At 38.6% G+C, this 27,761-nt stretch overlaps 87 pseudogenes; all 87 read right to left on the reverse strand.

The window, feature by feature from the left end:
- Nucleotides 1-119: 119 nt before the first annotated feature.
- On the reverse strand, nucleotides 120-238 carry LOC140571111 (5S ribosomal RNA; annotated as a pseudogene).
- A 200-nt stretch (nucleotides 239-438) lies between these two features.
- On the reverse strand, nucleotides 439-557 carry LOC140569516 (5S ribosomal RNA; annotated as a pseudogene).
- Nucleotides 558-742: 185 nt separating this feature from the next.
- LOC140569517 (5S ribosomal RNA) lies at nucleotides 743-861 on the reverse strand (annotated as a pseudogene).
- A 185-nt stretch (nucleotides 862-1,046) lies between these two features.
- On the reverse strand, nucleotides 1,047-1,165 carry LOC140569518 (5S ribosomal RNA; annotated as a pseudogene).
- A 186-nt stretch (nucleotides 1,166-1,351) lies between these two features.
- On the reverse strand, nucleotides 1,352-1,470 carry LOC140569519 (5S ribosomal RNA; annotated as a pseudogene).
- A 222-nt stretch (nucleotides 1,471-1,692) lies between these two features.
- LOC140567296 (5S ribosomal RNA) lies at nucleotides 1,693-1,811 on the reverse strand (annotated as a pseudogene).
- Nucleotides 1,812-2,033: 222 nt separating this feature from the next.
- Nucleotides 2,034-2,152, reverse strand: LOC140569746 (5S ribosomal RNA; annotated as a pseudogene).
- A 185-nt stretch (nucleotides 2,153-2,337) lies between these two features.
- On the reverse strand, nucleotides 2,338-2,456 carry LOC140571773 (5S ribosomal RNA; annotated as a pseudogene).
- A 185-nt stretch (nucleotides 2,457-2,641) lies between these two features.
- Nucleotides 2,642-2,760, reverse strand: LOC140572434 (5S ribosomal RNA; annotated as a pseudogene).
- Nucleotides 2,761-2,982: 222 nt separating this feature from the next.
- LOC140572915 (5S ribosomal RNA) lies at nucleotides 2,983-3,101 on the reverse strand (annotated as a pseudogene).
- A 185-nt stretch (nucleotides 3,102-3,286) lies between these two features.
- Nucleotides 3,287-3,405, reverse strand: LOC140570754 (5S ribosomal RNA; annotated as a pseudogene).
- A 222-nt stretch (nucleotides 3,406-3,627) lies between these two features.
- Nucleotides 3,628-3,746, reverse strand: LOC140570755 (5S ribosomal RNA; annotated as a pseudogene).
- Nucleotides 3,747-3,932: 186 nt separating this feature from the next.
- LOC140567057 (5S ribosomal RNA) lies at nucleotides 3,933-4,051 on the reverse strand (annotated as a pseudogene).
- A 222-nt stretch (nucleotides 4,052-4,273) lies between these two features.
- Nucleotides 4,274-4,392, reverse strand: LOC140572607 (5S ribosomal RNA; annotated as a pseudogene).
- Nucleotides 4,393-4,614: 222 nt separating this feature from the next.
- Nucleotides 4,615-4,733, reverse strand: LOC140566126 (5S ribosomal RNA; annotated as a pseudogene).
- A 185-nt stretch (nucleotides 4,734-4,918) lies between these two features.
- Nucleotides 4,919-5,037, reverse strand: LOC140571597 (5S ribosomal RNA; annotated as a pseudogene).
- Nucleotides 5,038-5,222: 185 nt separating this feature from the next.
- On the reverse strand, nucleotides 5,223-5,341 carry LOC140570757 (5S ribosomal RNA; annotated as a pseudogene).
- A 222-nt stretch (nucleotides 5,342-5,563) lies between these two features.
- Nucleotides 5,564-5,682, reverse strand: LOC140567534 (5S ribosomal RNA; annotated as a pseudogene).
- A 185-nt stretch (nucleotides 5,683-5,867) lies between these two features.
- On the reverse strand, nucleotides 5,868-5,986 carry LOC140569521 (5S ribosomal RNA; annotated as a pseudogene).
- Nucleotides 5,987-6,171: 185 nt separating this feature from the next.
- LOC140569522 (5S ribosomal RNA) lies at nucleotides 6,172-6,290 on the reverse strand (annotated as a pseudogene).
- Nucleotides 6,291-6,475: 185 nt separating this feature from the next.
- LOC140572859 (5S ribosomal RNA) lies at nucleotides 6,476-6,594 on the reverse strand (annotated as a pseudogene).
- Nucleotides 6,595-6,779: 185 nt separating this feature from the next.
- On the reverse strand, nucleotides 6,780-6,898 carry LOC140565977 (5S ribosomal RNA; annotated as a pseudogene).
- Nucleotides 6,899-7,083: 185 nt separating this feature from the next.
- LOC140571802 (5S ribosomal RNA) lies at nucleotides 7,084-7,202 on the reverse strand (annotated as a pseudogene).
- Nucleotides 7,203-7,387: 185 nt separating this feature from the next.
- On the reverse strand, nucleotides 7,388-7,506 carry LOC140569523 (5S ribosomal RNA; annotated as a pseudogene).
- A 222-nt stretch (nucleotides 7,507-7,728) lies between these two features.
- LOC140571331 (5S ribosomal RNA) lies at nucleotides 7,729-7,847 on the reverse strand (annotated as a pseudogene).
- A 222-nt stretch (nucleotides 7,848-8,069) lies between these two features.
- LOC140570217 (5S ribosomal RNA) lies at nucleotides 8,070-8,188 on the reverse strand (annotated as a pseudogene).
- Nucleotides 8,189-8,373: 185 nt separating this feature from the next.
- On the reverse strand, nucleotides 8,374-8,492 carry LOC140570758 (5S ribosomal RNA; annotated as a pseudogene).
- Nucleotides 8,493-8,677: 185 nt separating this feature from the next.
- LOC140569524 (5S ribosomal RNA) lies at nucleotides 8,678-8,796 on the reverse strand (annotated as a pseudogene).
- Nucleotides 8,797-8,981: 185 nt separating this feature from the next.
- LOC140570759 (5S ribosomal RNA) lies at nucleotides 8,982-9,100 on the reverse strand (annotated as a pseudogene).
- A 185-nt stretch (nucleotides 9,101-9,285) lies between these two features.
- Nucleotides 9,286-9,404, reverse strand: LOC140573271 (5S ribosomal RNA; annotated as a pseudogene).
- A 185-nt stretch (nucleotides 9,405-9,589) lies between these two features.
- LOC140569525 (5S ribosomal RNA) lies at nucleotides 9,590-9,708 on the reverse strand (annotated as a pseudogene).
- Nucleotides 9,709-9,893: 185 nt separating this feature from the next.
- LOC140569526 (5S ribosomal RNA) lies at nucleotides 9,894-10,012 on the reverse strand (annotated as a pseudogene).
- A 222-nt stretch (nucleotides 10,013-10,234) lies between these two features.
- LOC140571796 (5S ribosomal RNA) lies at nucleotides 10,235-10,353 on the reverse strand (annotated as a pseudogene).
- A 185-nt stretch (nucleotides 10,354-10,538) lies between these two features.
- Nucleotides 10,539-10,657, reverse strand: LOC140570306 (5S ribosomal RNA; annotated as a pseudogene).
- A 185-nt stretch (nucleotides 10,658-10,842) lies between these two features.
- Nucleotides 10,843-10,961, reverse strand: LOC140573443 (5S ribosomal RNA; annotated as a pseudogene).
- Nucleotides 10,962-11,146: 185 nt separating this feature from the next.
- On the reverse strand, nucleotides 11,147-11,265 carry LOC140570307 (5S ribosomal RNA; annotated as a pseudogene).
- Nucleotides 11,266-11,450: 185 nt separating this feature from the next.
- LOC140571916 (5S ribosomal RNA) lies at nucleotides 11,451-11,569 on the reverse strand (annotated as a pseudogene).
- Nucleotides 11,570-11,789: 220 nt separating this feature from the next.
- On the reverse strand, nucleotides 11,790-11,908 carry LOC140567266 (5S ribosomal RNA; annotated as a pseudogene).
- Nucleotides 11,909-12,254: 346 nt separating this feature from the next.
- Nucleotides 12,255-12,373, reverse strand: LOC140566426 (5S ribosomal RNA; annotated as a pseudogene).
- Nucleotides 12,374-12,558: 185 nt separating this feature from the next.
- Nucleotides 12,559-12,677, reverse strand: LOC140570065 (5S ribosomal RNA; annotated as a pseudogene).
- A 185-nt stretch (nucleotides 12,678-12,862) lies between these two features.
- LOC140567169 (5S ribosomal RNA) lies at nucleotides 12,863-12,981 on the reverse strand (annotated as a pseudogene).
- Nucleotides 12,982-13,166: 185 nt separating this feature from the next.
- LOC140570760 (5S ribosomal RNA) lies at nucleotides 13,167-13,285 on the reverse strand (annotated as a pseudogene).
- Nucleotides 13,286-13,470: 185 nt separating this feature from the next.
- Nucleotides 13,471-13,589, reverse strand: LOC140567940 (5S ribosomal RNA; annotated as a pseudogene).
- Nucleotides 13,590-13,811: 222 nt separating this feature from the next.
- Nucleotides 13,812-13,930, reverse strand: LOC140567765 (5S ribosomal RNA; annotated as a pseudogene).
- A 346-nt stretch (nucleotides 13,931-14,276) lies between these two features.
- LOC140566425 (5S ribosomal RNA) lies at nucleotides 14,277-14,395 on the reverse strand (annotated as a pseudogene).
- Nucleotides 14,396-14,617: 222 nt separating this feature from the next.
- On the reverse strand, nucleotides 14,618-14,736 carry LOC140566946 (5S ribosomal RNA; annotated as a pseudogene).
- Nucleotides 14,737-14,921: 185 nt separating this feature from the next.
- On the reverse strand, nucleotides 14,922-15,040 carry LOC140570762 (5S ribosomal RNA; annotated as a pseudogene).
- Nucleotides 15,041-15,262: 222 nt separating this feature from the next.
- On the reverse strand, nucleotides 15,263-15,381 carry LOC140569527 (5S ribosomal RNA; annotated as a pseudogene).
- A 185-nt stretch (nucleotides 15,382-15,566) lies between these two features.
- On the reverse strand, nucleotides 15,567-15,685 carry LOC140569528 (5S ribosomal RNA; annotated as a pseudogene).
- A 222-nt stretch (nucleotides 15,686-15,907) lies between these two features.
- On the reverse strand, nucleotides 15,908-16,026 carry LOC140569529 (5S ribosomal RNA; annotated as a pseudogene).
- Nucleotides 16,027-16,248: 222 nt separating this feature from the next.
- LOC140567570 (5S ribosomal RNA) lies at nucleotides 16,249-16,367 on the reverse strand (annotated as a pseudogene).
- Nucleotides 16,368-16,552: 185 nt separating this feature from the next.
- Nucleotides 16,553-16,671, reverse strand: LOC140566489 (5S ribosomal RNA; annotated as a pseudogene).
- A 185-nt stretch (nucleotides 16,672-16,856) lies between these two features.
- Nucleotides 16,857-16,975, reverse strand: LOC140569530 (5S ribosomal RNA; annotated as a pseudogene).
- A 185-nt stretch (nucleotides 16,976-17,160) lies between these two features.
- Nucleotides 17,161-17,279, reverse strand: LOC140569991 (5S ribosomal RNA; annotated as a pseudogene).
- A 185-nt stretch (nucleotides 17,280-17,464) lies between these two features.
- LOC140569532 (5S ribosomal RNA) lies at nucleotides 17,465-17,583 on the reverse strand (annotated as a pseudogene).
- Nucleotides 17,584-17,768: 185 nt separating this feature from the next.
- On the reverse strand, nucleotides 17,769-17,887 carry LOC140569992 (5S ribosomal RNA; annotated as a pseudogene).
- Nucleotides 17,888-18,072: 185 nt separating this feature from the next.
- Nucleotides 18,073-18,191, reverse strand: LOC140569533 (5S ribosomal RNA; annotated as a pseudogene).
- Nucleotides 18,192-18,376: 185 nt separating this feature from the next.
- On the reverse strand, nucleotides 18,377-18,495 carry LOC140570066 (5S ribosomal RNA; annotated as a pseudogene).
- Nucleotides 18,496-18,680: 185 nt separating this feature from the next.
- LOC140567170 (5S ribosomal RNA) lies at nucleotides 18,681-18,799 on the reverse strand (annotated as a pseudogene).
- A 185-nt stretch (nucleotides 18,800-18,984) lies between these two features.
- Nucleotides 18,985-19,103, reverse strand: LOC140570763 (5S ribosomal RNA; annotated as a pseudogene).
- A 185-nt stretch (nucleotides 19,104-19,288) lies between these two features.
- LOC140567941 (5S ribosomal RNA) lies at nucleotides 19,289-19,407 on the reverse strand (annotated as a pseudogene).
- Nucleotides 19,408-19,629: 222 nt separating this feature from the next.
- On the reverse strand, nucleotides 19,630-19,748 carry LOC140572111 (5S ribosomal RNA; annotated as a pseudogene).
- Nucleotides 19,749-19,933: 185 nt separating this feature from the next.
- Nucleotides 19,934-20,052, reverse strand: LOC140569534 (5S ribosomal RNA; annotated as a pseudogene).
- Nucleotides 20,053-20,237: 185 nt separating this feature from the next.
- Nucleotides 20,238-20,356, reverse strand: LOC140569225 (5S ribosomal RNA; annotated as a pseudogene).
- Nucleotides 20,357-20,541: 185 nt separating this feature from the next.
- Nucleotides 20,542-20,660, reverse strand: LOC140569535 (5S ribosomal RNA; annotated as a pseudogene).
- Nucleotides 20,661-20,882: 222 nt separating this feature from the next.
- Nucleotides 20,883-21,001, reverse strand: LOC140571262 (5S ribosomal RNA; annotated as a pseudogene).
- A 185-nt stretch (nucleotides 21,002-21,186) lies between these two features.
- Nucleotides 21,187-21,305, reverse strand: LOC140572496 (5S ribosomal RNA; annotated as a pseudogene).
- Nucleotides 21,306-21,490: 185 nt separating this feature from the next.
- Nucleotides 21,491-21,609, reverse strand: LOC140566501 (5S ribosomal RNA; annotated as a pseudogene).
- A 222-nt stretch (nucleotides 21,610-21,831) lies between these two features.
- LOC140569536 (5S ribosomal RNA) lies at nucleotides 21,832-21,950 on the reverse strand (annotated as a pseudogene).
- Nucleotides 21,951-22,135: 185 nt separating this feature from the next.
- On the reverse strand, nucleotides 22,136-22,254 carry LOC140569537 (5S ribosomal RNA; annotated as a pseudogene).
- Nucleotides 22,255-22,476: 222 nt separating this feature from the next.
- On the reverse strand, nucleotides 22,477-22,595 carry LOC140569538 (5S ribosomal RNA; annotated as a pseudogene).
- A 222-nt stretch (nucleotides 22,596-22,817) lies between these two features.
- LOC140569539 (5S ribosomal RNA) lies at nucleotides 22,818-22,936 on the reverse strand (annotated as a pseudogene).
- Nucleotides 22,937-23,121: 185 nt separating this feature from the next.
- LOC140569540 (5S ribosomal RNA) lies at nucleotides 23,122-23,240 on the reverse strand (annotated as a pseudogene).
- Nucleotides 23,241-23,462: 222 nt separating this feature from the next.
- On the reverse strand, nucleotides 23,463-23,581 carry LOC140567572 (5S ribosomal RNA; annotated as a pseudogene).
- Nucleotides 23,582-23,766: 185 nt separating this feature from the next.
- Nucleotides 23,767-23,885, reverse strand: LOC140573231 (5S ribosomal RNA; annotated as a pseudogene).
- A 185-nt stretch (nucleotides 23,886-24,070) lies between these two features.
- Nucleotides 24,071-24,189, reverse strand: LOC140572056 (5S ribosomal RNA; annotated as a pseudogene).
- Nucleotides 24,190-24,373: 184 nt separating this feature from the next.
- Nucleotides 24,374-24,492, reverse strand: LOC140569541 (5S ribosomal RNA; annotated as a pseudogene).
- Nucleotides 24,493-24,677: 185 nt separating this feature from the next.
- Nucleotides 24,678-24,796, reverse strand: LOC140571861 (5S ribosomal RNA; annotated as a pseudogene).
- Nucleotides 24,797-24,982: 186 nt separating this feature from the next.
- Nucleotides 24,983-25,101, reverse strand: LOC140569543 (5S ribosomal RNA; annotated as a pseudogene).
- Nucleotides 25,102-25,286: 185 nt separating this feature from the next.
- LOC140573286 (5S ribosomal RNA) lies at nucleotides 25,287-25,405 on the reverse strand (annotated as a pseudogene).
- A 222-nt stretch (nucleotides 25,406-25,627) lies between these two features.
- LOC140566103 (5S ribosomal RNA) lies at nucleotides 25,628-25,746 on the reverse strand (annotated as a pseudogene).
- A 185-nt stretch (nucleotides 25,747-25,931) lies between these two features.
- LOC140572200 (5S ribosomal RNA) lies at nucleotides 25,932-26,050 on the reverse strand (annotated as a pseudogene).
- Nucleotides 26,051-26,235: 185 nt separating this feature from the next.
- On the reverse strand, nucleotides 26,236-26,354 carry LOC140572717 (5S ribosomal RNA; annotated as a pseudogene).
- Nucleotides 26,355-26,539: 185 nt separating this feature from the next.
- LOC140570764 (5S ribosomal RNA) lies at nucleotides 26,540-26,658 on the reverse strand (annotated as a pseudogene).
- Nucleotides 26,659-26,880: 222 nt separating this feature from the next.
- Nucleotides 26,881-26,999, reverse strand: LOC140569544 (5S ribosomal RNA; annotated as a pseudogene).
- A 185-nt stretch (nucleotides 27,000-27,184) lies between these two features.
- LOC140569545 (5S ribosomal RNA) lies at nucleotides 27,185-27,303 on the reverse strand (annotated as a pseudogene).
- A 185-nt stretch (nucleotides 27,304-27,488) lies between these two features.
- On the reverse strand, nucleotides 27,489-27,607 carry LOC140569546 (5S ribosomal RNA; annotated as a pseudogene).
- Between the last annotated feature and the right edge of the window lie 154 nt (nucleotides 27,608-27,761).

Genomic DNA, 27,761 nt, shown 5'->3' on the forward strand with positions numbered 1-27,761 from the left:
AAAAGCATTCCATTTCAACACATCAACATTTACAACACAAAAGAGTTTCAACTACAAATTTGTGCAAAAGATGTAAATAACATGGAAATGTAAGCTTTAATTGTTTGCAGGATTGGAAAAGCTTACAACACCTGGTATTCCCAGACAGTCTCCCATTCAAGTACTAACCAGGCCCAACCCTAGGTAGCTTCCGAGATCAGACGAGATCAGGCATTCTAAGGGTGGAATGGCCGTAAGCAGAAGCACCTTGCAAACTAGAGGATTCAAATTTCATAGCTAAGACCATATTTGTTCAAAACCAAGCAAAAGCATTCCATTTCAACACATCAACATTTACAACACAAAGCATTTCAACACAAAAGAGTTTCAACTACAAATTTGTGCAAAAGATGTAAATAACATGGAAATGTAAGCTTTAATTGTTTGCAGGATTGGAAAAGCTTACAACACCTGGTATTCCCAGACAGTCTCCCATTCAAGTACTAACCAGGCCCAACCCTAGGTAGCTTCTGAGATCAGACGAGATCAGGCATTCTAAGGGTGGAATGGCCGTAAGCAGAAGCACCTTGCAAACTAGAGGATTCAAATTTCATAGCTAAGACCATATTTGTTCAAAACCAAGCAAAAGCATTCCATTTCAACACATCAACATTTACAACACAAAAGAGTTTCAACTACAAATTTGTGCAAAAGATGTAAATAACATGGAAATGTAAGCTTTAATTGTTTGCAGGATTGGAAAAGCTTACAACACCTGGTATTCCCAGACAGTCTCCCATTCAAGTACTAACCAGGCCCAACCCTAGGTAGCTTCTGAGATCAGACGAGATCAGGCATTCTAAGGGTGGAATGGCCGTAAGCAGAAGCACCTTGCAAACTAGAGGATTCAAATTTCATAGCTAAGACCATATTTGTTCAAAACCAAGCAAAAGCATTCCATTTCAACACATAAACATTTACAACACAAAAGAGTTTCAACTACAAATTTGTGCAAAAGATGTAAAAAACATGGAAATGTAAGCTTTAATTGTTTGCAGGATTGGAAAAGCTTACAACACCTGGTATTCCCAGACAGTCTCCCATTCAAGTACTAACCAGGCCCAACCCTAGGTAGCTTCTGAGATCAGACGAGATCAGGCATTCTAAGGGTGGAATGGCCGTAAGCAGAAGCACCTTGCAAACCTAGAGGCTTCAAATTTCATAGCTAAGACCATATTTGTTCAAAACCAAGCAAAAGCATTCCATTTCAACACATCAACATTTACAACACAAAAGAGTTTCAACTACAAATTTGTGCAAAAGATGTAAAAAACATGGAAATGTAAGCTTTAATTGTTTGCAGGATTGGAAAAGCTTACAACACCTGGTATTCCCAGACAGTCTCCCATTCAAGTACTAACCAGGCCCAACCCTAGGTAGCTTCTGAGATCAGACGAGATCAGGCATTCTAAGGGTGGAATGGCCGTAAGCAGAAGCACCTTGCAAACTAGAGGATTCAAATTTCATAGCTAAGACCATATTTGTTCAAAACCAAGCAAAAGCATTCCATTTCAACACATCAACATTTACAATACAAAGCATTCCATTTCAACACATCAACATTTACAACACAAAAGAGTTTCATCTACAAATTTGTGCAAAAGATGTAAATAACATGGAAATGTAAGCTTTAATTGTTTGCAGGATTGGAAAAGCTTACAACACCTGGTATTCCCAGACAGTCTTCCATTCAAGTACTAACCGTGCCCAACCCTAGGTAGCTTCTGAGATCAGACGAGATCAGGCATTCTAAGGGTGGAATGGCCATAAGCAGAAGCACCTTGCAAACTAGAGGATTCAAATTTCATAGCTAAGACCATATTTGTTCAAAACCAAGCAAAAGCATTCCATTTCAACACATCAACATTTACAACACAAAGCATTCCATTTCAACACATCAACATTTACAACACAAAAGAGTTTCAACTACAAATTTGTGCAAAAGATGTAAATAACATGGAAATGTAAGCTTTAATTGTTTGCAGGATTGGAAAAGCTTACAACACCTGGTATTCCCAGACAGTCTCCCATTCAAGTACTAACCAGGCCCAACCCTTGGTAGCTTCTGAGATCAGACGGGATCAGGCATTCTAAGGGTGGAATGGCCGTAAGCAGAAGCACCTTCCAAACTAGAGGATTCAAATTTCATAGCTAAGACCATATTTGTTCAAAACCAAGCAAAAGCATTCCATTTCAACACATCAACATTTACAACACAAAAGAGTTTCAACTACAAATTTGTGCAAAAGATGTAAATAACATGGAAATGTAAGCTTTAATTGTTTGCAGGATTGGAAAAGCTTACAACACCTGATATTCCCAGCCAGTCTCCCATTCAAGTACTAACCAGGCCCAACCCTAGGTAGCTTCTGAGATCAGACGAGATCAGGAATTCTAAGGGTGGAATGGCCGTAAGCAGAAGCACCTTGCAAACTAGAGGATTCAAATTTCATAGCTAAGACCATATTTGTTCAAAACCAAGCAAAAGCATTCCATTTCAACACATCAACATTTACAACACAAAAGAGTTTCAACTACAAATTTGTGCAAAAGATGTAAATAACATGGAAATGTAAGCTTTAATTGTTTGCAGGATTGGAAAAGCTTACAACACCTGGTATTCCCAGACAGTCTCCCATTCAAGTACTAACCAGGCCCAACCCTAAGTAGCTTCTGAGATCAGACTAGATCAGGCATTCTAAGGGTGGAATGGCCGTAAGCAGAAGCACCTTGCAAACTAGAGGATTCAAATTTCATAGCTAAGACCATATTTGTTCAAAACCAAGCAAAAGCATTCCATTTCAACACATCAACATTTACAACACAAAGCATTCCATTTCAACACATCAACATTTACAACACAAAAGAGTTTCATCTACAAATTTGTGCAAAAGATGTAAATAACATGGAAATGTAAGCTTTAATTGTTTGCAGGATTGGAAAAGCTTACAACACCTGGTATTCCCAGACAGTCTCCCATTCAAGTACTAACCGTGCCCAACCCTAGGTAGCTTCTGAGATCAGACGAGATCAGGCATTCTAAGGGTGGAATGGCCGTAAGCAGAAGCACCTTGCAAACTAGAGGATTCAAATTTCATAGCTAAGACCATATTTGTTCAAAACCAAGCAAAAGCATTCCATTTCAACACATCAACATTTACAACACAAAAGAGTTTCAACTACAAATTTGTGCAAAAGATGTAAATAACATGGAAATGTAAGCTTTAATTGTTTGCAGGATTGGAAAAGCTTACAACACCTGATATTCCCAGACAGTCTCCCATTCAAGTACTAACCAGGCCCAACCCTAGGTAGCTTCTGAGATCAGACGAGATCAGGCATTCTAAGGGTGGAATGGCCGTAAGCAGAAGCACCTTGCAAACTAGAGGATTCAAATTTCATAGCTAAGACCATATTTGTTCAAAACCAAGCAAAAGCATTCAATTTCAACACATCAACATTTACAACACAAAGCATTCCATTTCAACACATCAACATTTACAACACAAAAGAGTTTCATCTACAAATTTGTGCAAAAGATGTAAATAACATGGAAATGTAAGCTTTAATTGTTTGCAGGATTGGAAAAGCTTACAACACCTGATATTCCCAGACAGTCTCCCATTCAAGTACTAACCAGGCCCAACCCTAGGTAGCTTCTGAGATCAGACGAGATCAGGCATTCTAAGGGTGGAATGGCCGTAAGCAGAAGCACCTTGCAAACCTAGAGGATTCAAATTTCATAGCTAAGACCATATTTGTTCAAAACCAAGCAAAAGCATTCCATTTCAACACATCAACATTTACAACACAAAAGAGTTTCAACTACAAATTTGTGCAAAAGATGTAAATAACATGGAAATGTAAGCTTTAATTGTTTGCAGGATTGGAAAAGCTTACAACACCTGGTATTCCCAGACAGTCTCCCATTCAAGTACTAACCGTGCCCAACCCTAGGTAGCTTCTGAGATCAGACGAGGTCAGGCATTCTAAGGGTGGAATGGCCGTAAGCAGAAGCACCTTGCAAACTAGAGGATTCAAATTTCATAGCTAAGACCATATTTGTTCAAAACCAAGCAAAAGCATTCCATTTCAACACATCAACATTTACAACACAAAGCATTCCATTTTAACACATCAACATTTACAACACAAAAGAGTTTCATCTACAAATTTGTGCAAAAGATGTAAATAACATGGAAATGTAAGCTTTAATTGTTTGCAGGATTGGAAAAGCTTACAACACCTGGTATTCCCAGACAGTCTCCCATTCAAGTACTAACCAGGCCCAACCCTAGGGAGCTTCTGAGATCAGACGAGATCAGGCATTCTAAGGGTGGAATGGCCGTAAGCAGAAGCACCTTGCAAACTAGAGGATTCAAATTTCATAGCTAAGACCATATTTGTTCAAAACCAAGCAAAAGCATTCAATTTCAACACATCAACATTTACAACACAAAGCATTCCATTTCAACACATCAACATTTACAACACAAAAGAGTTTCATCTACAAATTTGTGCAAAAGATGTAAATAACATGGAAATGTAAGCTTTAATTGTTTGCAGGATTGGAAAAGCTTACAACACCTGATATTCCCAGACAGTCTCCCATTCAAGTACTAACCAGGCCCAACCCTAGGTAGCTTCTGAGATCAGACGAGATCAGGCATTCTAAGGGTCGAATGGCCGTAAGCAGAAGCACCTTGCAAACTAGAGGATTCAAATTTCATAGCTAAGACCATATTTGTTCAAAACCAAGCAAAAGCATTCCATTTCAACACATCAACATTTACAACACAAAAGAGTTTCAACTACAAATTTGTGCAAAAGATGTAAATAACATGGAAATGTAAGCTTTAATTGTTTGCAGGATTGGAAAAGCTTACAACACCTGGTATTCCCAGACAGTCTCCCGTTCAAGTACTAACCAGGCCCAACCCTAGATAGCTTCTGAGATCAGACGAGATCAGGCATTCTAAGGGTGGAATGGCCGTAAGCAGAAGCACCTTGCAAACTAGAGGATTCAAATTTCATAGCTAAGACCATATTTGTTCAAAACTAAGCAAAAGCATTCCATTTCAACACATCAACATTTACAACACAAAAGAGTTTCAACTACAAATTTGTGCAAAAGATGTAAATAACATGGAAATGTAAGCTTTAATTGTTTGCAGGATTGGAAAAGCTTACAACACCTGATATTCCCAGACAGTCTCCCATTCAAGTACTAACCAGGCCCAACCCTAGGTAGCTTCTGAGATCAGACGAGATCAGGCATTCTAAGGGTGGAATGGCCGTAAGCAGAAGCACCTTGCAAACTAGAGGATTCAAATTTCATAGCTAAGACCATATTTGTTCAAAACCAAGCAAAAGCATTCCATTTCAACACATCAACATTTACAACACAAAGCATTCCATTTCAACACATCAACATTTACAACACAAAAGAGTTTCATCTACAAATTTGTGCAAAAGATGTAAATAACATGGAAATGTAAGCTTTAATTGTTTGCAGGATTGGAAAAGCTTAAAACACCTGGTATTCCCAGACAGTCTCCCATTCAAGTACTAACCAGGCCCAACCCTAGGTAGCTTCTGAGATCAGACGAGATCAGGCATTCTAAGGGTGGAAGTGCCGTAAGCAGAAGCACCTTCCAAACAAGAGGATTCAAATTTCATAGCTAAGACCATATTTGTTCAAAACCAAGCAAAAGCATTCCATTTCAACACATCAACATTTACAACACAAAAGAGTTTCAACTACAAATTTGTGCAAAAGATGTAAATAACATGGAAATGTAAGCTTTAATTGTTTGCAGGATTGGAAAAGCTTACAACACCTGGTATTCCCAGACAGTCTCCCATTCAAGTACTAACCAGGCCCAACCCTAGGTAGCTTCTGAGATCAGACGAGATCAGGCATTCTAAGGGTGGAATGGCCGTAAGCAGAAGCACCTTGCAAACTAGAGGATTCAAATTTCATAGCTAAGACCATATTTGTTCAAAACCAAGCAAAAGCATTCCATTTCAACACATCAACATTTACAACACAAAAGAGTTTCAACTACAAATTTGTGCAAAAGATGTAAATAACATGGAAATGTAAGCTTTAATTGTTTGTAGGATTGGAAAAGCTTACAACACCTGGTATTCCCAGACAGTCTCCCATTCAAGTACTAACCAGGCCCAACCCTAGGTAGCTTCTGAGATCAGACGAGATCAGGCATTCTAAGGGTGGAATGGCCGTAAGCAGAAGCACCTTGCAAACTAGAGGATTCAAATTTCATAGCTAAGACCATATTTGTTCAAAACCAAGCAAAAGCATTCCATTTCAACACATCAACATTTACAACACAAAAGAGTTTCAACTACAAATTTGTGCAAAAGATGTAAATAACATGGAAATGTAAGCTTTAATTGTTTGCAGGATTGGAAAAGCTTACAACACCTGGTATTCCCAGACAGTCTCCCATTCAAGTACTAACCAGGCCCAACCCTAGGTAGCTTCTGAGATCAGATGAGATCAGGAATTCTAAGGGTGGAATGGCCGTAAGCAGAAGCACCTTGCAAACTAGAGGATTCAAATTTCATAGCTAAGACCATATTTGTTCAAAACCAAGCAAAAGCATTCCATTTCAACACATCAACATTTACAACACAAAAGAGTTTCAACTACAAATTTGTGCAAAAGATGTAAATAACATGGAAATGTAAGATTTAATTGTTTGCAGGATTGGAAAAGCTTACAACACCTGGTATTCCCAGACAGTCTCCCGTTCAAGTACTAACCAGGCCCAACCCTAGGTAGGTTCTGAGATCAGACGAGATCAGGCATTCTAAGGGTGGAATGGCCGTAAGCAGAAGCACCTTGCAAACTAGAGGATTCAAATTTCATAGCTAAGACCATATTTGTTCAAAACTAAGCAAAAGCATTCCATTTCAACACATCAACATTTACAACACAAAAGAGTTTCAACTACAAATTTGTGCAAAAGATGTAAATAACATGGAAATGTAAGCTTTAATTGTTTGCAGGATTGGAAAAGCTTACAACACCTAATATTCCCAGACAGTCTCCCATTCAAGTACTAACCAGGCCCAACCCTAGGTAGCTTCTGAGATCAGATGAGATCAGGCATTCTAAGGGTGGAATGGCCGTAAGCAGAAGCACCTTGCAAACTAGAGGATTCAAATTTCATAGCTAAGACCATATTTGTTCAAAACCAAGCAAAAGCATTCCATTTCAACACATCACCATTTACAACACAAAAGAGTTTCAACTACAAATTTGTGCAAAAGATGTAAATAACATGGAAATGTAAGCTTTAATTGTTTGCAGGATTGGAAAAGCTTACAACACCTGGTATTCCCAGACAGTCTCCCATTCAAGTACTAACCAGGCCCAACCCTAGGTAGCTTCTGAGATCAGACGAGATCAGGCATTCTAAGGGTGGAATGGCCGTAAGCAGAAGCACCTTGCAAACTAGAGGATTCAAATTTCATAGCTAAGACCATATTTGTTCAAAACCAAGCAAAAGCATTCCATTTCAACACATCAACATTTACAACACAAAGCATTCCATTTCAACACATCAACATTTACAACACAAAAGAGTTTCATCTACAAATTTGTGCAAAAGATGTAAATAACATGGAAATGTAAGCTTTAATTGTTTGCAGGATTGGAAAAGCTTACAACACCTGATATTCCCAGACAGTCTCCCATTCAAGTACTAGCCAGGCCCAACCCTAGGTAGCTTCTGAGATCAGACGAGATCAGGCATTCTAAGGGTGGAATGGCCGTAAGCAGAAGCACCTTGCAAACTAGAGGATTCAAATTTCATAGCTAAGACCATATTTGTTCAAAACCAAGCAAAAGCATTCCATTTCAACACATCAACATTTACAATACAAAGCATTCCATTTCAACACATCAACATTTACAACACAAAAGAGTTTCATCTACAAATTTGTGCAAAAGATGTAAATAACATGGAAATGTAAGCTTTAATTGTTTGCAGGATTGGAAAAGCTTACAACACCTGGAATTCCCAGACAGTCTCCCATTCAAGTACTAGCCAGGCCCAACCCTAGTTAGCTTCTGAGATCAGACGAGATCAGGCATTCTAAGGGTGGAATGGCCGTAAGCAGAAGCACCTTGCAAACTAGAGGATTCAAATTTCATAGCTAAGACCATATTTGTTCAAAACCAAGCAAAAGCATTCCATTTCAACACATCAACATTTACAACACAAAAGAGTTTCAACTACAAATTTGTGCAAAAGATGTAAATAACATGGAAATGTAAGCTTTAATTGTTTGCAGGATTGGAAAAGCTTACAACACCTGATATTCCCAGACAGTCTCCCATTCAAGTACTAACCAGGCCCAACCCTAGGTAGCTTCTGAGATCAGACGAGATCAGGCATTCTAAGGGTGGAATGGCCGTAAGCAGAAGCACCTTGCAAACTAGAGGATTCAAATTTCATAGCTAAGACCATATTTGTTCAAAACCAAGCAAAAGCATTCCATTTCAACACATCAACATTTACAACACAAAAGAGTTTCAACTACAAATTTGTGCAAAAGATGTAAATAACATGGAAATGTAAGCTTTAATTGTTTGCAGGATTGGAAAAGCTTACAACACCTGGTATTCCCAGACAGTCTCCCATTCAAGTACTAACCAGGCCCAACCCTAGGTAGCTTCTGAGATCAGACGAGATCAGGCATTCTAAGGGTGGAATGGCCGTAAGCAGAAGCACCTTGCAAACTAGAGGATTCAAATTTCATAGCTAAGACCATATTTGTTCAAAACCAAGCAAAAGCATTCCATTTCAACACATCAACATTTACAACACAAAAGAGTTTCAACTACAAATTTGTGCAAAAGATGTAAATAACATGGAAATGTAAGCTTTAATTGTTTGCAGGATTGGAAAAGCTTACAACACCTGATATTCCCAGACAGTCTCCCATTCAAGTACTAACCAGGCCCAACCCTAGGTAGCTTCTGAGATCAGACGAGATCAGGCATTCTAAGGGTGGAATGGCCGTAAGCGGAAGCACCTTGCAAACTAGAGGATTCAAATTTCATAGCTAAGACCATATTTGTTCAAAACCAAGCAAAAGCATTCCATTTCAACACATCAACATTTACAACACAAAAGAGTTTCAACTACAAATTTGTGCAAAAGATGTAAATAACATGGAAATGTAAGCTTTAATTGTTTGCAGGATTGGAAAAGCTTACAACACCTGGTATTCCCAGACAGTCTCCCATTCAAGTACTATCAAGGCCCAACCCTAGGTAGCTTCTGAGATCAGACGAGATCAGGCATTCTAAGGGTGGAATGGCCGTAAGCAGAAGCACCTTGCAAACTAGAGGATTCAAATTTCATAGCTAAGACCATATTTGTTCAAAACCAAGCAAAAGCATTCCATTTCAACACATCAACATTTACAACACAAAAGAGTTTCAACTACAAATTTGTGCAAAAGATGTAAATAACATGGAAATGTAAGCTTTAATTGTTTGCAGGATTGGAAAAGCTTACAACACCTGGTATTCCCAGACAGTCTCCCATTCAAGTACTAACCAGGCCCAACCCTAGGTAGCTTCTGAGATCAGACGAGATCAGGCATTCTAAGGGTGGAATGGCCGTAAGCAGAAGCACCTTGCAAACTAGAGGATTCAAATTTCATAGCTAAGACCATATTTGTTCAAAACCAAGCAAAAGCATTCCATTTCAACACATCAACATTTACAACACAAAAGAGTTTCAACTACAAATTTGTGCAAAAGATGTAAATAACATGGAAATGTAAGCTTTAATTGTTTGCAGGATTGGAAAAGCTTACAACACCTGGTATTCCCAGACAGTCTCCCATTCAAGTACTAACCAGGCCCAACCCTAGGTAGCTTCTGAGATCAGACGAGATCAGGCATTCTAAGGGTGGAATGGCCGTAAGCAGAAGCACCTTGCAAACTAGAGGATTCAAATTTCATAGCTAAGACCATATTTGTTCAAAACCAAGCAAAAGCATTCCATTTCAACACATCAACATTTACAACACAAAGCATTCCATTTCAACACATCAACATTTACAACACAAAAGAGTTTCAACTACAAATTTGTGCAAAAGATGTAAATAACATGGAAATGTAAGCTTTAATTGTTTGCTGGATTGGAAAAGCTTACAACACCTGATATTCCCAGACAGTCTCCCATTCAAGTACTAACCAGGCCCAACCCTAGGTAGCTTCTGAGATCAGACGAGATCAGGCATTCTAAAGGTGGAATGGCCGTAAGCAGAAGCACCTTGCAAACTAGAGGATTCAAATTTCATAGCTAAGACCATATTTGTTCAAAACCAAGCAAAAGCATTCCATTTCAACACATCAACATTTACAACACAAAAGAGTTTCAACTACAAATTTGTGCAAAAGATGTAAATAACATGGAAATGTAAGCTTTAATTGTTTGCAGGATTGGAGAAGCTTACAACACCTGGTTTTCCCAGACAGTCTCCCATTCAAGTACTAACCAGGCCCAACCCTAGGTAGCTTCTGAGATCAGACGAGATCAGGCATTCTAAGGGTGGGATGGCCGTAAGCAGAAGCACCTTGCAAACTAGAGGATTCAAATTTCATAGCTAAGACCATATTTGTTAAAAACCAAGCAAAAGCATTCCATTTCAACACATCAACATTTACAACACAAAAGAGTTTCAACTACAAATTTGTGCAAAAGATGTAAATAACATGGAAATGTAAGCTTTAATTGTTTGCAGGATTGGAAAAGCTTACAACACCTGATATTCCCAGACAGTCTCCCATTCAAGTACTAACCAGGCCCAACCCTAGGTAGCTTTTGAGATCAGACGAGATCAGGCATTCTAAAGGTGGAATGGCCGTAAGCAGAAGCACCTTGCAAACTAGAGGATTCAAATTTCATAGCTAAGACCATATTTGTTCAAAACCAAGCAAAAGCATTCCATTTCAACACATCAACATTTACAACACAAAAGAGTTTCAACTACAAATTTGTGCAAAAGATGTAAATAACATGGAAATGTAAGCTTTAATTGTTTGCAGGATTGGAGAAGCTTACAACACCTGGTTTTCCCAGACAGTCTCCCATTCAAGTACTAACCAGGCCCAACCCTAGGTAGCTTCTGAGATCAGACGAGATCAGGCATTCTAAGGGTGGGATGGCCGTAAGCAGAAGCACCTTGCAAACTAGAGGATTCAAATTTCATAGCTAAGACCATATTTGTTAAAAACCAAGCAAAAGCATTCCATTTCAACACATCAACATTTACAACACAAAAGAGTTTCAACTACAAATTTGTGCAAAAGATGTAAATAACATGGAAATGTAAGCTTTAATTGTTTGCAGGATTGGAAAAGCTTACAACACCTGGTTTTCCCAGACAGTCTCCCATTCAAGTACTAACCAGGCCCAACCCTAGGTAGTTTCTGAAATCAGACGAGATCAGGCATTCTAAGGGTGGAATGGCCGTAAGCAGAAGCACCTTGCAAACTAGAGGATTCAAATTTCATATCTAAGACCATATTTGTTCAAAACCAAGCAAAAGCATTCCATTTCAACACATCAACATTTACAACACAGCATTCCATTTCAACACATCAACATTTACCACACAAAAGAGTGTCAACTACAAATAAGTGCAAAAGATATAAATAACATGGAAATGTAAGCTTTAATTGTTTTCTGGATTGGAAAAGCTTACAACACCTGGTATTCCCAGACAGTCTCCCATTCAAGTACTAACCAGGCCCAACACTAGGTAGCTTCTGAGATCAGACGAGATCAGGCATTCTACGGGTGGAATGGCCGCAAGCAGAAGCATCTTGCAAATTAGAGGATTCAAATTTCATAGCTAAGACCATATTTGTTCAAAACCAAGCAAAAGCATTCCATTTCAACACATCAACATTTACAATACAAAAGAGTTTCAACTACAAATTTGTGCAAAAGATGTAAATAACATGGAAATGTAAGCTTTAATTGTTTGCAGGATTGGAAAAGCTTACAACACCTGGTATTCCCAGACAGTCTCCCATTCAAGTACTAACCAGACCCAACCCACATCAACATTTATAACACAAAAGAGATTCAACTACAAATTTGTGCAAAAGATGTAAATAACATGGAAATGTAAGCTTTAATTGTTTGCAGGATTGGAAAAGCTTACAACACCTGGTATTCCCAGACAGTCTCCCATTCAAGTACTAACCAGGCCCAACACTAGGTAGCTTCTGAGATCAGACGAGTTCAGGCATTCTAAGGGTGGAATGGCCGTAAGCAGAAGCTCTTAGCAAACTAGAGGATTCAAATTTCATAGCTAAGACCATATTTGTTCAAAACCAAGCAAAAGCATTCCATTTCAAGACATCAACATTTACAACACAAAAGAGTTTCAACTACAAATTTGTGCAAAAGATGTAAATAACATGGAAATGTAAGCTTTAATTGTTTGCAGGATTGGAAAAGCTTACAACACCTGGTATTCCCAGACAGTCTCCCATTCAAGTACTAACCAGGCCCAACCCTAGGTAGCTTCTGAGATCAGATGAGATCAGGCATTCTAAAGGTGGAATGGCCGTAAGCAGAAGCACTTTGCAAATTAGAGGATTCAATTTTCATAGCTAAGACCATATTTGTTCAAAACCAAGCAAAAGCATTCCATTTCAACATATCAACATTTACCACACAAAAGAGTGTCAACTACAAATAAGTGCAAAAGATATAAATAACATGGAAATGTAAGCTTTAATTGTTTGCAGGATTGGAAAAGCTTACAACACCTGGTATTCCCAGACAGTCTCCCATTCAAGTACTAACCAGGCCCAACCCTAGGTAGCTTCTGAGATCAGACGAGATCAGGGATTCTAAGGGTGGAACGGCCATAAGGAGAAGCACCTAGCAAACTAGAGGATTCAAATTTTATAGCTAAGACCATATTTGTTCAAAACCAAGCAAAAGCATTCCATTTCAACACATCAACATTTACAACACAAAAGAGTTTCAACTACAAATTTGTGCAAAAGATGTAAATAACATGGAAATGTAAGCTTTAATTGTTTGCAGGATTGGAAAAGCTTACAACACCTGATATTCCCAGACAGTCTCCCATTCAAGTACTAACCAGGCCCAACCCTAGGTAGCTTCTGAGATCAGACGAGATCAGGCATTCTAAGGGTGGAATGGCCGTAAGCAGAAGCACCTTGCAAACTAGAGGATTCAAATTTCATAGCTAAGACCATATTTGTTCAAAACCAAGCAAAAGCATTCCATTTCAACACATCAACATTTACAACACAAAAGAGTTTCAACTACAAATTTGTGCAAAAGATGTAAATAACATGGAAATGTAAGCTTTAATTGTTTGCAGGATTGGAAAAGCTTACAACATCTGATATTCCCAGACAGTCTCCCATGCAAGTACTAACCAGGCCCAACCCTAGGTAGCTTCTGAGATCAGACGAGATCAGGCATTCTAAGGGTGGAATGGCCTTAAGCAGACGCACCTTGCAAACTAGAGGATTCAAATTTCATAGCTAAGACCATATTTGTTCAAAACCAAGCAAAAGCATTCCATTTCAACACATCAACATTTACAACACAAAGCATTCCATTTCAACACATCAACATTTACAACACAAAAGAGTTTCATCTACAAATTTGTGCAAAAGATGTAAATAACATGGAAATGTAAGCTTTAATTGTTTGCAGGATTGGAAAAGCTTACAACACCTGGTATTCCCAGACAGTCTCCCATTCAAGTACTAACCAGGCCCAACCCTAGGTAGCTTCTGAGATCAGACAACATCAGGCGTTCTAAGGGTGGAATGGCCGTAATCAGAAGAACCTTGCAAACGAGAGGATTCAAATTTCATAGATAAGACCATATTTGTTCGAAACCAAGCAAAAGCATTCCATTTCAACACATCAACATTTACAACACAAAAGAGTTTCAACTACAAATTTGTGCAAAAGATTTAAATAACATGGAAATGTAAGCTTTAATTGTTTGCAGGATTGGAAAAGCTTACAACACCTGGTATTCCCAGACAGTCTCCCATTCAAGTACTAACCAGGCCCAACCCACATCAACATTTATAACACAAAAGAGTTTCAACTACAAATTTGTGCAAAAGATGTAAATAACATGGAAATGTAAGCTTTAATTGTTTGCAGGATTGGAAAAGCTTACAACACCTGGTATTCCCAGACAGTCTCCCATTCAAGTACTAACCAGACCCAACCCTAGGTAGCTTCTGAGATCAGACGAGATCAGGCATTCTAAGGATGGAATGGCCGCAAGCAGAAGCACCTTGCAAACTAGAGGATTCAAATTTCATAGCTAAGACCATATTTGTTCAAAACCAAGCAAAAACATTCCATTTCAACACATCAACATTTACAACACAAAGCATTCCATTTCAACACATCAACATTTACAACACAAAAGAGTTTCAACTACAAATTTGTGCAAAAGATGTAAATAACATGGAAATGTAAGCTTTAATTGTTTGCAGGATTGGAAAAGCTTACAACACCTGATATTCCCAGACAGTCTCCCATTCAAGTACTAACCAGGCCCAACCCTAGGTAGCTTCTGAGATCAGACGAGATGAGGCATTCTAAGGGTGGAATGGCCGTAAGCAGAAGCACCTTGCAAACTAGAGGATTCAAATTTCATAGCTAAGACCATATTTGTTCAAAACCAAGCAAAAGCATTCCATTTCAACACATCAACATTTACAACACAAAAGAGTTTCAACTACAAATTTGTGCAAAAGATGTAAATAACATGGAAATGTAAGCTTTAATTGTTTGCAGGATTGGAAAAGCTTACAACACCTGATATTCCCAGACAGTCTCCCATTCAAGTACTAACCAGGCCCAACCCTAGGTAGCTTCTGAGATCAGACGAGATCAGGCATTCTAAGGGTGGAATGGCCGTAAGCGGAAGCACCTTGCAAACTAGAGGATTCAAATTTCATAGCTAAGACCATATTTGTTCAAAACCAAGCAAAAGCATTCCATTTCAACACATCAACATTTACAACACAAAGCATTCCATTTCAACACATCAACATTTACAACACAAATGAGTTTCATCTACAAATTTGTGCAAAAGATGTAAATAACATGGAAATGTAAGCTTTAATTGTTTGCAGGATTGGAAAAGCTTACAACACCTGGTATTCCCAGACAGTCTCCCATTCAAGTACTAACCAGGCCCAACCCTAGGTAGCTTCTGAGATCAGACGAGATCAGGCATTCTAAGGGTGGAATGGCCGTAAGCAGAAGCACCTTGCAAACTAGAGGATTCAAATTTCATAGCTAAGACCATATTTGTTCAAAACCAAGCAAAAACATTCCATTTCAACACATCAACATTTACAACACAAAAGAGTTTCAACTACAAATTTGTGCAAAAGATGTAAAAAACATGGAAATGTAAGCTTTAATTGTTTGCAGGATTGGAAAAGCTTACAACACCTGGTATTCCCAGACAGTCTCCCATTCAAGTACTAACCAGGCCCAACCCTAGGTAGCTTCTGAGATCAGACGAGATCAGGCATTCTAAGGGTGGAATGGCCGTAAGCAGAAGCACCTTGCAAACTAGAGGATTCAAATTTCATAGCTAAGACCATATTTGTTCAAAACCAAGCAAAAGCATTCCATTTCAACACATCAACATTTACAACACAAAGCATTCCATTTCAACACATCAACATTTACAACACAAAAGAGTTTCATCTACAAATTTGTGCAAAAGATGTAAATAACATGGAAATGTAAGCTTTAATTGTTTGCAGGATTGGAAAAGCTTACAACACCTGGTATTCCCAGACAGTCTCCCATTCAAGTACTAACCAGGCCCAACCCTAGGTAGCTTCTGAGATCAGACGAGATCAGGCATTCTAAGGGTGGAATGGCCGTAAGCAGAAGCACCTTCCAAACTAGAGGATTCAAATTTCATAGCTAAGACCATATTTGTTCAAAACCAAGCAAAAACATTCCATTTCAACACATCAACATTTACAACACAAAGCATTCCATTTCAACACATCAACATTTACAACACAAAAGAGTTTCATCTACAAATTTGTGCAAAAGATGTAAATAACATGGAAATGTAAGCTTTAATTGTTTGCAGGATTGGAAAAGCTTACAACACCTGGTATTCCCAGACAGTCTCCCATTCAAGTACTAACCGTGCCCAACCCTAGGTAGCTTCTGAGATCAGACGAGATCAGGCATTCTAAGGGTGGAATTACCGTTAGCAGAAGCACCTTGCAAACTAGAGGATTCAAATTTCATAGCTAAGACCATATTTGTTCAAAACCAAGCAAAAGCATTCCATTTCAACACATCAACATTTACAACACAAAAGAGTTTCAACTACAAATTTGTGCAAAAGATGTAAATAACATGGAAATGTAAGCTTTAATTGTTTGCAGGATTGGAAACGTTTACAACACCGGGTATTCCCAGACAGTCTCCCATTCAAGTACTAACCAGGCCCAACCCTAGATAGCTTCTGAGATCAGACGAGATCAGGCATTCTAAGGGTGGAATAGCCGTAAGCAGAAGCACCTTGCAAACTAGAGGATTCAAATTTCATAGCTAAGACCATATTTGTTCAAAACCAAGCAAAAGCATTCCATTTCAACACATCAACATTTACAACACAAAAGAGTTTCAACTACAAATTTGTGCAAAAGATGTAAATAACATGGAAATGTAAGCTTTAATTGTTTGCAGGATTGGAAAAGCTTACAACACCTGGTATTCCCAGACAGTCTCCCATTCAAGTACTAACCAGGCCCAACCCTAGGTAGCTTCTGAGATCAGACGAGATCAGGCATTCTAAGGGTGGAATGGCCGTAAGCAGAAGCACCTTGCAAACTAGAGGATTCAAATTTCATAGCTAAGACCATATTTGTTCAAAACCAAGCAAAAGCATTCCATTTCAACACATCAACATTTACAACACAAAAGAGTTTCAACTACAAATTTGTGCAAAAGATGTAAATAACATGGAAATGTAAGCTTTAATTGTTTGCAGGATTGGAAAAGCTTACAACACCTGGTATTCCCAGACAGTCTCCCATTCAAGTACTAACCAGGCCCAACCCTAGGTAGCTTCTGAGATCAGACGAGATCAGGAATTCTAAGGGTGGAATGGCCGTAAGCAGAAGCACCTTGCAAACTAGAGGATTCAAATTTCATAGCTAAGACCATATTTGTTCAAAACCAAGCAAAAGCATTCCATTTCAACACATCAACATTTACAACACAAAAGAGTTTCAACTACAAATTTGTGCAAAAGATGTAAATAACATGGAAATGTAAGCTTTAATTGTTTGCAGGATTGGAAAAGCTTACAACACCTGGTATTCCCAGACAGTCTCCCATTCAAGTACTAACCAGGCCCAACCCTAGGTAGCTTCTGAGATCAGACGAGATCAGGCATTCTAAGGGTGGAATGGCCGTAAGCAGAAGCACCTTGCAAACTAGAGGATTCAAATTTCATAGCTAAGACCATATTTGTTCAAAACCAAGCAAAAGCATTCCATTTCAACACATCAACATTTACAACACAAAAGAGTTTCAACTACAAATTTGTGCAAAAGATGTAAATAACATGGAAATGTAAGCTTTAATTGTTTGCAGGATTGGAAAAGCTTACAACACCTGGTATTCCCAGACAGTCTCCCATTCAAGTACTAACCAGGCCCAACCCTAGGTAGCTTCTGAGATCAGACGAGATCAGGAATTCTAAGGGTGGAATGGCCGTAAGCAGAAGCACCTTGCAAACTAGAGGATTCAAATTTCATAGCTAAGACCATATTTGTTCAAAACCAAGCAAAAGCATTCCATTTCAACACATCAACATTTACAACACAAAAGAGTTTCAACTACAAATTTGTGCAAAAGATGTAAATAACATGGAAATGTAAGCTTTAATTGTTTGCAGGATTGGAAAAGCTTACAACACCTGGTATTCCCAGACAGTCTCCCATTCAAGTACTAACCAGGCCCAACCCTAGGTAGCTTCTGAGATCAGACGAGATCAGGCATTCTAAGGGTGGAATGGCCGTAAGCAGAAGCACCTTGCAAACTAGAGGATTCAAATTTCATAGCTAAGACCATATTTGTTCAAAACCAAGCAAAAGCATTCCATTTCAAGACATCAACATTTACAACACAAAAGAGTTTCAACTACAAATTTGTGCAAAAGATGTAAATAACATGGAAATGTAAGCTTTAATTGTTTGCAGGATTGGAAAAGCTTACAACACCTGGTATTCCCAGACAGTCTCCCATTCAAGTACTAACCAGGCCCAACCCTAGGTAGCTTCTGAGATCAGATGAGATCAGGCATTCTAAAGGTGGAATGGCCGTAAGCAGAAGCACTTTGCAAATTAGAGGATTCAATTTTCATAGCTAAGACCATATTTGTTCAAAACCAAGCAAAAGCATTCCATTTCAACATATCAAAATTTACCACACAAAAGAGTGTCAACTACAAATAAGTGCAAAAGATATAAATAACATGGAAATGTAAGCTTTAATTGTTTGCAGGATTGGAAAAGCTTACAACACCTGGTATTCCCAGACAGTCTCCCATTCAAGTACTAACCAGGCCCAACCCTAGGTAGCTTCTGAGATCAGACGAGATCAGGGATTCTAAGGGTGGAACGGCCATAAGGAGAAGCACCTAGCAAACTAGAGGATTCAAATTTTATAGCTAAGACCATATTTGTTCAAAACCAAGCAAAAGCATTCCATTTCAACACATCAACATTTACAACACAAAAGAGTTTCAACTACAAATTTGTGCAAAAGATGTAAATAACATGGAAATGTAAGCTTTAATTGTTTGCAGGATTGGAAAAGCTTACAACACCTGATATTCCCAGACAGTCTCCCATTCAAGTACTAACCAGGCCCAACCCTAGGTAGCTTCTGAGATCAGACGAGATCAGGCATTCTAAGGGTGGAATGGCCGTAAGCAGAAGCACCTTGCAAACTAGAGGATTCAAATTTCATAGCTAAGACCATATTTGTTCAAAACCAAGCAAAAGCATTCCATTTCAACACATCAACATTTACAACACAAAAGACTTTCAACTACAAATTTGTGCAAAAGATGTAAATAACATGGAAATGTAAGCTTTAATTGTTTGCAGGATTGGAAAAGCTTACAACATCTGATATTCCCAGACAGTCTCCCATGCAAGTACTAACCAGGCCCAACCCTAGGTAGCTTCTGAGATCAGACGAGATCAGGCATTCTAAGGGTGGAATGGCCTTAAGCAGACGCACCTTGCAAACTAGAGGATTCAAATTTCATAGCTAAGACCATATTTGTTCAAAACCAAGCAAAAGCATTCCATTTCAACACATCAACATTTACAACACAAAGCATTCCATTTCAACACATCAACATTTACAACACAAAAGAGTTTCAACTACAAATTTGTGCAAAAGATGTAAATAACATGGAAATGTAAGCTTTAATTGTTTGCAGGATTGGAAAAGCTTACAACACCTGGTATTCCCAGACAGTCTCCCATTCAAGTACTAACCAGGCCCAACCCTAGGTAGCTTCTGAGATCAGACGAGATCGGGAATTCTAAGGGTGGAATGGCCGTAAGCAGAAGCACCTTGCAAACTAGAGGATTCAAATTTCATAGCTAAGACCATATTTGTTCAAAACCAAGCAAAAGCATTCCATTTCAACACATCAACATTTACAACACAAAAGAGTTTCAACTACAAATTTGTGCAAAAGATGTAAATAACATGGAAATGTAAGCTTTAATTGTTTGCAGGATTGGAAAAGCTTACAACACCTGGTATTCCCAGACAGTCTCCCATTCAAGTACTAACCAGGCCCAACCCTAGGTAGCTTCTGAGATCAGACGAGATCAGGCATTCTAAGGGTGGAATGGCCGTAAGCAGAAGCACCTTGCAAACTAGAGGATTCAAATTTCATAGCTAAGACCATATTTGTTCAAAACCAAGCAAAAGCATTCCATTTCAACACATCAACATTTACAACACAAAAGAGTTTCAACTACAAATTTGTGCAAAAGATGTAAATAACATGGAAATGTAAGCTTTAATTGTTTGCAGGATTGGAAAAGCTTACAACACCTGGTATTCCCAGACAGTCTCCCATTCAAGTACTAACCAGGCCCAACCCTTGGTAGCTTCTGAGATCAGACGAGATCAGGCATTCTAAGGGTGGAATGGCCGTAAGCAGAAGCACCTTGCAAACTAGAGGATTCAAATTTCATAGCTAAGACCATATTTGTTCAAAACCAAGCAAAAGCATTCCATTTCAAGACATCAACATTTACAACACAAAAGAGTTTCAACTACAAATTTGTGCAAAAGATGTAAATAACATGGAAATGTAAGCTTTAATTGTTTGCAGGATTGGAAAAGCTTACAACACCTGGTATTCCCAGACAGTCTCCCATTCAAGTACTAACCAGGCCCAACCCTAGGTAGCTTCTGAGATCAGACGAGATCAGGCATTCTAAGGGTGGAATGGCCGTAAGCAGAAGCACCTTGCAAACTAGAGGATTCAAATTTCATAGCTAAGACCATATTTGTTCAAAACCAAGCAAAAGCATTCCATTTCAACACATCAACATTTACAACACAAAGCATTCCATTTCAACACATCAACATTTACAACACAAAAGAGTTTCAACTACAAATTTGTGCAAAAGATGTAAATAACATGGAAATGTAAGCTTTAATTGTTTGCAGGATTGGAAAAGCTTACAACACCTGGTATTCCCAGACAGTCTCCAATTCAAGTACTAACCAGGCCCAACCCTAGGTAGCTTCTGAGATCAGACGAGATCAGGCATTCTAAGGGTGGAATGGCCGTAAGCAGAAGCACCTTGCAAACTAGAGGATTCAAATTTCATAGCTAAGACCATATTTGTTCAAAACCAAGCAAAAGCATTCCATTTCAACACATCAACATTTACAACACAAAAGAGTTTCAACTACAAATTTGTGCAAAAGATGTAAATAACATGGAAATGTAAGCTTTAATTGTTTGCAGGATTGGAAAAGCTTACAACACCTGGTATTCCAAGACAGTCTCCCATTCAAGTACTAACCAGGCCCAACCCTAGGTAGCTTCTGAGATCAGACGAGATCAGGAATTCTAAAGGTGGAATGGCCGTAAGCAGAAGCACCTTGCAAACTAGAGGATTCAAATTTCATGGCTAAGACCATATTTGTTCAAAACCAAGCAAAAGCATTCCATTTCAACACATCAACATTTACAACACAAAAGAGTTTCAACTACAAATTTGTGCAAAAGATGTAAATAACATGGAAATGTAAGCTTTAATTGTTTGCAGGATTGGAAAAGCTTACAACACCTGATAGTCCCAGACAGTCTCCCATTCAAGTACTAACCAGGCCCAACCCTAGGTAGCTTCTGAGATCAGACGAGATCAGGCATTCTAAGGGTGGAATGGCCGTAAGCGGAAGCACCTTGCAAACTAGAGGATTCAAATTTCATAGCTAAGACCATATTTGTTCAAAACCAAGCAAAAGCATTCCATTTCAACACATCAACATTTACAACACAAAGCATTCCATTTCAACACATCAACATTTACAACACAAAAGAGTTTCATCTACAAATTTGTGCAAAAGATGTAAATAACATGGAAATGTAAGCTTTAATTGTTTGCAGGATTGGAAAAGCTTACAACACCTGGTATTCCCAGACAGTCTCCCATTCAAGTACTAACCAGGCCCAACCCTAGGTAGCTTCTGAGATCAGACGAGATCAGGCATTCTAAGGGTGGAATGGCCGTAAGCAGAAGCACCTTGCAAACTAGAGGATTCAAATTTCATAGCTAAGACCATATTTGTTCAAAACCAAGCAAAAACATTCCATTTCAACACATCAACATTTACAACACAAAAGAGTTTCAACTACAAATTTGTGCAAAAGATGTAAAAAACATGGAAATGTAAGCTTTAATTGTTTGCAGGATTGGAAAAGCTTACAACACCTGGTATTCCCAGACAGTCTCCCATTCAAGTACTAACCAGGCCCAACCCTAGGTAGCTTCTGAGATCAGACGAGATCAGGCATTCTAAGGGTGGAATGGCCGTAAGCAGAAGCACCTTGCAAACTAGAGGATTCAAATTTCATAGCTAAGACCATATTTGTTCAAAACCAAGCAAAAGCATTCCATTTCAACACATCAACATTTACAACACAAAGCATTCCATTTCAACACATCAACATTTACAACACAAAAGAGTTTCATCTACAAATTTGTGCAAAAGATGTAAATAACATGGAAATGTAAGCTTTAATTGTTTGCAGGATTGGAAAAGCTTACAACACCTGGTATTCCCAGACAGTCTCCCATTCAAGTACTAACCAGGCCCAACCCTAGGTAGCTTCTGAGATCAGACGAGATCAGGCATTCTAAGGGTGGAATGGCCGTAAGCAGAAGCACCTTCCAAACTAGAGGATTCAAATTTCATAGCTAAGACCATATTTGTTCAAAACCAAGCAAAAACATTCCATTTCAACACATCAACATTTACAACACAAAGCATTCCATTTCAACACATCAACATTTACAACACAAAAGAGTTTCAACTACAAATTTGTGCAAAAGATGTAAATAACATGGAAATGTAAGCTTTAATTGTTTGCAGGATTGGAAAAGCTTACAACACCTGGTATTCCCAGACAGTCTCCCATTCAAGTACTAACCAGGCCCAACCCTAGGTAGCTTCTGAGATCAGACGAGATCAGGCATTCTAAGGGTGGAATGGCCGTAAGCAGAAGCACCTTGCAAACTAGAGGATTCAAATTTCATAGCTAAGACCATATTTGTTCAAAACCAAGCAAAAACATTCCATTTCAACACATCAACATTTACAACACAAAAGAGTTTCAACTACAAATTTGTGCAAAAGATGTAAAAAACATGGAAATGTAAGCTTTAATTGTTTGCAGGATTGGAAAAGCTTACAACACCTGGTATTCCCAGACAGTCTCCCATTCAAGTACTAACCAGGCCCAACCCTAGGTAGCTTCTGAGATCAGACGAGATCAGGCATTCTAAGGGTGGAATGGCCGTAAGCAGAAGCACCTTGCAAACTAGAGGATTCAAATTTCATAGCTAAGACCATATTTGTTCAAAACCAAGCAAAAGCATTCCATTTCAACACATCAACATTTACAACACAAAGCATTCCATTTCAACACATCAACATTTACAACACAAAAGAGTTTCATCTACAAATTTGTGCAAAAGATGTAAATAACATGGAAATGTAAGCTTTAATTGTTTGCAGGATTGGAAAAGCTTACAACACCTGGTATTCCCAGACAGTCTCCCATTCAAGTACTAACCGTGCCCAACCCTAGGTAGCTTCTGAGATCAGACGAGATCAGGCATTCTAAGGGTGGAATTACCGTTAGCAGAAGCACCTTGCAAACTAGAGGATTCAAATTTCATAGCTAAGACCATATTTGTTCAAAACCAAGCAAAAGCATTCCATTTCAACACATCAACATTTACAACACAAAAGAGTTTCAACTACAAATTTGTGCAAAAGATGTAAATAACATGGAAATGTAAGCTTTAATTGTTTGCAGGATTGGAAAAGTTTACAACACCGGGTATTCCCAGACAGTCTCCCATTCAAGTACTAACCAGGCCCAACCCTAGGTAGCTTCTGAGATCAGACGAGATCAGGCATTCTAAGGGTGGAATAGCCGTAAGCAGAAGCACCTTGCAAACTAGAGGATTCAAATTTCATAGCTAAGACCATATTTGTTCAAAACCAAGCAAAAGCATTCCATTTCAACACATCAACATTTACAACACAAAAGAGTTTCAACTACAAATTTGTGCAAAAGATGTAAATAACATGGAAATGTAAGCTTTAATTGTTTGCAGGATTGGAAAAGCTTACAACACCTGGTATTCCCAGACAGTCTCCCATTCAAGTACTAACCAGGCCCAACCATAGGTAGCTTCTGAGATCAGACGAGATCAGGCATTCTAAGGGTGGAATGGCCGTAAGCAGAAGCACTTGCAAACTAGAGGATTCAAATTTCATAGCTAAGACCATATTTGTTCAAAACCAAGCAAAAGCATTCCATTTCAACACATCAACATTTACAACACAAAAGAGTTTCAACTACAAATTTGTGCAAAAGATGTAAATAACATGGAAATGTAAGCTTTAATTGTTTGCAGGATTGGAAAAGCTTACAACACCTGGTATTCCCAGACAGTCTCCCATTCAAGTACTAACCAGGCCCAACCCTAGGTAGCTTCTGAGATCAGACGAGATCAGGCATTCTAAGGGTGGAATGGCCGTAAGCAGAAGCACCTTGCAAACTAGAGGATTCAAATTTCATAGCTAAGACCATATTTGTTCAAAACCAAGCAAAAGCATTCCATTTCAACACATCAACATTTACAACACAAAAGAGTTTCAACTACAAATTTGTGCAAAAGATGTAAATAACATGGAAATGTAAGCTTTAATTGTTTGCAGGATTGGAAAAGCTTACAACACCTGGTATTCCCAGACAGTCTCCCATTCAAGTACTAACCAGGCCCAACCCTAGGTAGCTTCTGAGATCAGACGAGATCAGGCATTCTAAGGGTGGAATGGCCGTAGGCAGAAGCACCTTGCAAACCTAGAGGATTCAAATTTCATAGCTAAGACCATATTTGTTCAAAACCAAGCAAAAGCATTCCATTTCAACACATCAACATTTACAACACAAAAGAGTTTCAACTACAAATTTGTGCAAAAGATGTAAATAACATGGAAATGTAAGCTTTAATTGTTTGCAGGATTGGAAAAGCTTACAACACCTGGTATTCCCAGACAGTCTCCCATTCAAGTACTAACCAGGCCCAACCCTAGGTAGCTTCTGAGATCAGACGAGATCAGGCATTCTAAGGGTGGAATGGCCGTAAGCAGAAGCACCTTGCAAACTAGAGGATTCAAATTTCATAGCTAAGACCATATTTGTTCAAAACCAAGCAAAAGCATTCCATTTCAACACATCAACATTTACAACACAAAAGAGTTTCAACTACAAATTTGTGCAAAAGATGTAAATAACATGGAAATGTAAGCTTTAATTGTTTGCAGGATTGGAAAAGCTTACAACACCTGGTATTCCCAGACAGTCTCCTATTCAAGTACTAACCAGGCCCAACCCTAGGTAGCTTCTGAGATCAGACGAGATCAGGCATTCTAAGGGTGGAATGGCTGTAAGCAGAAGCACCTTGCAAACTAGAGGATTCAAATTTCAAAGCTAAGACCATATTTGTTCAAAACCAAGCAAAAGCATTCCATTTCAACACATCAACATTTACAACACAAAGCATTCCATTTCAACACATCAACATTTACAACACAAAAGAGTTTCATCTACAAATTTGTGCAAAAGATGTAAATAACATGGAAATGTAAGCTTTAATTGTTTGCAGGATTGGAAAAGCTTACAACATCTGATATTCCCAGACAGTCTCCCATTCAAGTACTAACCAGGCCCAACCCTAGGTAGCTTCTGAGATCAGACGAGATCAGGCATTCTAAGGGTGGAATGGCCGTAAGCAGAAGCACCTTGCAAACTAGAGGATTCAAATTTCATAGCTAAGACCATATTTGTTCAAAACCAAGCAAAAGCATTCCATTTCAACACATCAACATTTACAACACAAAAGAGTTTCAACTACAAATTTGTGCAAAAGATGTAAATAACATGGAAATGTAAGCTTTAATTGTTTGCAGGATTGGAAAAGCTTACAACACCTGGTATTCCCAGACAGTCTCCCATTCAAGTACTAACCAGGCCCAATCCTAGGTAGCTTCTGAGATCAGACGAGATCAGGCATTCTAAGGGTGGAATGGCCGTAAGCAGAAGCACCTTGCAAACTAGAGGATTCAAATTTCATAGCTAAGACCATATTTGTTCAAAACCAAGCAAAAGCATTCCATTTCAACACATCAACATTTACAACACAAAAGAGTTTCAACTACAAATTTGTGCAAAAGATGTAAATAACATGGAAATGTAAGCTTTAATTGTTTGCAGGATTGGAAAAGCTTACAACACCTGGTATTCCCAGACAGTCTCCCATTCAAGTACTAACCAGGCCCAACCCTAGGTAGCTTCTGAGATCAGACGAGATTAGGCATTCTAAGGGTGGAATGGCCGTAAGCAGAAGCACCTTGCAAACTAGAGGATTCAAATTTCATAGCTAAGACCATATTTGTTCAAAACCAAGCAAAAGCATTCCATTTCAACACATCAACATTTACAACACAAAAGAGTTTCAACTACAAATTTGTGCAAAAGATGTAAATAACATGGAAATGTAAGCTTTAATTGTTTGCAGGATTGGAAAAGCTTACAACACCTGATATTCCCAGACAGTCTCCCATTCAAGTACTAACCAGGCCCAACCCTAGGTAGCTTCTGAGATCAGACGAGATCAGGCATTCTAAGGGTGGAATGGCCGTAAGCAGAAGCACCTTGCAAACTAGAGGATTCAAATTTCATAGCTAAGATCATATTTGTTCAAAACCAAGCAAAAGCATTCCATTTCAACACATCAACATTTACAACACAAAGCATTCCATTTCAACACATCAACATTTACAACACAAAAGAGTTTCATCTACAAATTTGTGCAAAAGATGTAAATAACATGGAAATGTAAGCTTTAATTGTTTGCAGGATTGGAAAAGCTTACAACACCTGGTATTCCCAGACAGTCTCCCATTCAAGTACTAACCAGGCCCAACCCTAGGTAGCTTCTGAGATCAGACGAGATCAGGCATTCTAAGGGTGGAATGGCCGTAAGCAGAAGCACCTTCCAAACTAGAGGATTCAAATTTCATAGCTAAGACCATATTTGTTCAAAACCAAGCAAAAGCATTCCATTTCAACACATCAACATTTACAACACAAAAGAGTTTCAACTACAAATTTGTGCAAAAGATGTAAATAACATGGAAATGTAAGCTTTAATTGTTTGCAGGATTGGAAAAGCTTACAACACCTGGTATTCCCAGACAGTCTCCCATTCAAGTACTAACCAGGCCCAACCCTAGGTAGCTTCTGAGATCAGACGAGATCAGGCATTCTAAGGGTGGAATGGCCGTAAGCAGAATCACCTTGCAAACTAGAGGATTCAAATTTCATAGCTAAGACCATATTTGTTCAAAACCAAGCAAAAGCATTCCATTTCAACACATCAACATTTACAACACAAAAGAGTTTCAACTACAAATTTGTGCAAAAGATGTAAATAACATGGAAATGTAAGCTTTAATTGTTTGCAGGATTGGAAAAGCTTACAACACCTGGTATTCCCAGACAGTCTCCCATTCAAGTACTAACCAGGCCCAACCCTAGGTAGCTTCTGAGATCAGACGAGATCAGGCATTCTAAGGGTGGAATGGCCGTAAGCAGAAGCACCTTGCAAACTAGAGGATTCAAATTTCATAGCTAAGACCATATTTGTTCAAAACCAAGCAAAAGCATTCCATTTCAACACATCAACATTTACAACACAAAAGAGTTTCAACTACAAATTTGTGCAAAAGATGTAAATAACATGGAAA

This window comes from Salminus brasiliensis, chromosome 11, assembly GCF_030463535.1.
Source record: "Salminus brasiliensis chromosome 11, fSalBra1.hap2, whole genome shotgun sequence".
Lineage (NCBI taxonomy): Eukaryota > Metazoa > Chordata > Actinopteri > Characiformes > Bryconidae > Salminus > Salminus brasiliensis.